Source organism: Neoarius graeffei, chromosome 16, assembly GCF_027579695.1.
Source record: "Neoarius graeffei isolate fNeoGra1 chromosome 16, fNeoGra1.pri, whole genome shotgun sequence".
Lineage (NCBI taxonomy): Eukaryota > Metazoa > Chordata > Actinopteri > Siluriformes > Ariidae > Neoarius > Neoarius graeffei.
The window spans coordinates 55,059,961-55,064,944 of NC_083584.1; positions in this window are offsets into that span (position 1 = coordinate 55,059,961).

Below are 4,984 nucleotides of genomic sequence, written 5' to 3' on the forward strand. Positions count from 1 at the left end.
CTCCTCATATGTGACGTCATCGGGGGCGGTCCTTTCCGCCCTTATGGGTAATGTAGTCCAGTCCTGTTTGGACTGTCCACTCACTCTAGTGTTTTCTATCTACAGCACTCACTATAGACTGGTATCAAAATTAAAAAAAGGTCTTATTTAAGGAGTTAAAGGCATTTTTGAGACAAAGTTTGTTTTTTGTAAAGTTTGTTTGTTTTTGTAAAGGCTTTACCCCGTTTAAAACAAAACAAAAAACAAACAACAAAGAAAAAAACTCATATATACTAACCCTGATTAACCTGTATACCCTGTATGCCCCCACATTTTGTATGCTGCTGAATCTGTCCTTTTTTCAGTAGCTTTGTATAAACAATAACCGCTAAATGTAATGCAATGTTATGTAAGGTGATCGCCTAGGCATTCTCATTGTGAAAAGTAAGTCACATGTACATGGACTGGCATTTAATGTTGTATTTGTTCCTTTCTATTTGTTTTTTGTCTGTTCATATTCTTTTTGGGGGAGTAAAGTCAGTTTAAAAATGCCGTTAAATGCATAGGCCTATAGGCCAAGTTTAATGACCTTGAGGTTATCAGAGGTCATATGTCGTTTTACAAATGAAAAATGAATTCAGCACCCAAACATTTAACAAACAAGGCCATGTGCTAACTTCATTAATCATTTTAGTACATTTCATTCCTTAGAAAGCTGAGAAACAGCTGAGACGTTTACAGGCCCAAAGTTCAATGACCTCTAGAGGTCAACAGAGGTCAGATAGAGCTCGGCATATTGCAGATTTGAATTCGGCACACCCAAATTGACAAAATAAGACTGTTTGCCGACTTTGTCTCAAAAATGCCTTTGGGTGTCACAATTCTGGATTTTGGTACCAGTCTACTAAGGCATGAGACCATTGTGTGCGTCCAAGTTTTTGCTAACATTCTAGAAAAGAAACACAAATGGGTGTGATGGTCAGGGGTGCACATACTTCTGAGCAGATATAAGCTCTCTCAACAGCTACATGTCTGCATGTTATCCTTAATGATCGTAATGTATGTTTTGTATGTTGACAACCGCTAGATGGAGACATTCACTAAAGTACAGCTATTTTGCAATGTTTGCAAACAGGCTAATATTTCATCTCATTAAGTGAACAGAGACCCTTATATAAAGTCCTATCCAACAGCTTGGAACAGCCCATCATAATTAGACTGGAGTCCTGTATGTTGTTGTTGTTGTTATTATTATTATCCATCCATCCATCCATTATCTGTAGCCACTTTATCCTGTTCTACAGGGTCTCAGGCAAGCTGGAGCCTATCTCAGCTGACTACGGGCGAGAGGCGGGGTACACCCTGGACAAGTCACCAGGTGATCGCAGGGCTGACACACAGACACAGACAACCATTCACACTCACATTCACACCTACGGTCAATTTAGAGCCACCATTTATCCTAATCTGCATGCATTTGGACTGTAGGGGAAAGCCGGCCACTGGGCTCGAACCCAGGACCTTCTTGCTGTGAGGCGACAGTGCTAACCACTACACCACAGTGCTGCATTATTATTCATTCATCTCATCTCATCTCATTATCTCTAGCCGCTTTATCCTGTTCTACAGGGTCGCAGGCAAGCTGGAGCCTATCCCAGCTGACTATGGGCGAAAGGCGGGGTACACCCTAGACAAGTCGCCAGGTCATCACAGGGCTGACACATAGACACAGACAACCATTCACACTCACATTCACACCTACGGTCAATTTAGAGTCACCAGTTAACCTAACCTGCATGTCTTTGGACTGTGGGGGAAACCGGAGCACCCGGAGGAAACCCACGCGGACACGGGGAGAACATGCAAACTCCACACAGAAAGGCCCTCGCCAGCCACGGGGCTCGAACCCGGACCTTCTTGCTGTGAGGTGACAGTGCTAACCACTACACCACAGTGCCGTATTATTATTATTATGACCTTAATTTAAAACAAACTTCAAATATGCTCATGGTTTTTAAAATCATATCTCAGTTTCTTTACTTTCAAACAAGTAAAAAAGATCATCCATAAACATGTACCAACTGGCTGATAAATATTAATGAGCAGCTGCTGAATTCAGAGGGACCTCGAACATTACACACCCACATACTGCAGGTGAGAAGGGAAAGGTAATTAGTCTATTATATTATTATAAAATGCTCTTCATCCATGTTTGAAAACAGTAATGGAATAGAAACACTCTTGCTATCTATTGCTATTACCTACACCTGCATTTCCTGTTGTATAAGTACCTTTTAGTTCAACAGCTAAATGTCCCCATTATGTCAAAATGCTCATGTATTCCTCTCATCAGAGGAAAATTGGGTCTCAGTTAATGAGGCTTTTACACCTGGCTGCTCTCAGGCCTTTGTGCCAAAACCCTCCTTCTTCATTTTCTCTTACTTCAGCAACTAAAAGTGCTTCAGCAAATAAATATGACTCAAGGCATCTGCGATATTCTCACTGTTATAAAGTACCAAGACAAATGTGTGTCCTGCCTCTGCACTACTGTATTTCTGCAAACGTCTCTTTAAGCCTGAGAGCTGAGCAGAATTTGCCCTGTATATGCAGTCTGGGAAATACAGTGCAGTACATCCTCTAATACATTTAAATCTTATCTTGTTTTTCCTCTTTCTACAAAGAGCTCCCTTAAAATGAGAATATCTGAACAAGAAGTCTGTTCATGGTTTTCTGCTTGTGCTTATGAAAGTACTACAAGATATTATCCTTTAATGCAGCAGCTCATGACCAGAGATTTGTGTTTACTCTCAAACAAAATGAAGTGGAGAGGTTCTCACACATGTCTTGCTCCAGGCTGCTCTCTAGTGAATTTTATAGTAACATTGTAATTAGCAGTTCAGAGTCAACAACATTCAGTCATCCAGTGTACAGTCCAGCAGATCACTTTGAGGGGCTTTTAGATGAACCTTCAACTGTGTTTGAGGTAAATTTCATTAATCAGGATTTACAGTTTTCAGCAAAATGTCCACCTGAAATGAACCCAAAAATGTGTGCACTGGAAAAGGAAGCTACTGTATGTTTCTTCTTTTCCTCAGGATTTTCATAGAGAAGCAAGTATTTCAGACATATTTCTGATTGTGACAACTTTCTGTGTTCAGGCAATGAGGAACAGAGAGACAGGCATACAATGCAGTTGTGTTTTATTTTTAAAGCTTGCACTTTTCAGTGATTTTAATGCACATACACTCTCAAACACAGAATCACACACAACTACACACGTGGAGTGACACAGCGATGTCATGTGAAAGACACACAGAGACAGATGTTAATAGACAGCCAGTAATTAGACACAGGTGTAACTCGTGACTTTACCTGATGGTTCAAACTGACTCCTCGCCTTTCACAGCTGATGCTTGACCACGCCCTCCCTGCCACATACCCACTGCCCGACTCAGGCTGGGGAGCCATCCAGCATGCAGCTGACTCCTCACCCCCAGCAGGAAAGGTAACCCACCACCACCATCTGTGCCCCCAGCCTGTGAACCACCTCAAACTTAAAGGGCTAAAGAGCTAGATACCAACAAATGATCCAGCCTTCATGTGGTGGAACAACTGGAGCAGGGCATGGGTGGAACAGAGGGTGAAAGGGCATCCTAGCAGGTAGTAATGGAGAGTGAGGAATGCCCACTTGATGGCTAGACACTTGATGGTGCTATACTTACTCTCTCACATTGCAGAGCTTATGGCTGATGTACAGTACCAGGTGCTCCTTCCCCCCTGCACCACCTGGGACAAAACTGCCCCAAGCCCTCTGTCTGAGATGTTGGTCTGCAAAACAAAAGGGAAAGAAAAGTCAGGGGAAAGCAACAGCAGGCCCCCACACCAAACCACTTTAACCTGAGCAAAAGCTGGTTTGCATGGCTCTGTCCACAGGACCAGCTCTGGTGCCCCCTTTTAGTGAGATCAGTCAAAGAGCTGGTGACAGCTGAAAAATTTGACACAGACCACTTATAATAGCCAGCCAGCCCAGGAACTACCTTACCCCCTCTTTGGTCTTAGGTCTTGGGCAGGCCACAATTGCTGCAGTCTTATCAATTTGGGGATACACTTACCCATGAGGGTGGCACGGTGGTGTAGTGGTTAGCGCTGTCGCCTCACAGCAAGAAGGTTCTGGGTTCGAGCCCCATGGCCGGCGAGGGCCTTTCTGTGCGGAGTTTGCATGTTCTCCCCATGTCCGCGTGGGTTTCCTCCAGGTGCTCCGGTTTCCCCCACAGTCCAAAGACATGCAGGTTAGGTTAACTGGTGACTCTAAATTGACCATAGGTGTGAGTGTGAATGGTTGTCTATGTGTCAGCCCTGTGATGACCTGGCTGGCGACTTGTCCAGGGTGTACCCCGCCTTTTGCCCGTAGTCAGCTGGGATAGGCTCCAGCTTGCCTGTGGCCCTATAGAACAGGATAAAGCAGCTAGAGATAATGAGATGAGATGAGACTTACCCATGACGGTGGCATGGTGGTGTAGTGGATAGCACTGTTGCCTCACAGCAAGAAGGTTCTGGGTTCAAGCCCAGTGGCTGACGGGGGCCTTTCTATGTGGAGTTTGCATGTTCTCCCCATGTCTGCATGGGTATCCTCTGGGTGCTTTGGTTTCCCCTACAGTCCAAAGGTAAGGCTAATTGGTGGCTCTAAATTGACCGTGAATATGAGTGTGATTTGGTTATTTGTCTCTATGTATCAGCCCTGTGATGATCTGGTGACTTGTCCAGGGTGTACCCCACCTTTCTCCCATAGTCACCTGGGATAGGTTCCAGCTTGCCTGCGACCCTGCACAGGATAAGCGGTTACAGATAATGGATGGAATTACCCAAGTGAAAGTCCAGATACCGTACTTTCACCCACCCAATTGTACACTTCTTCAGGTTTGCCGTGAGCCCAGCAACCTCAGGACAGCCCTGAGATCTTGTAAGTGCTGCTGCCAAGCATTACTATAAATAATAATATTGTCTA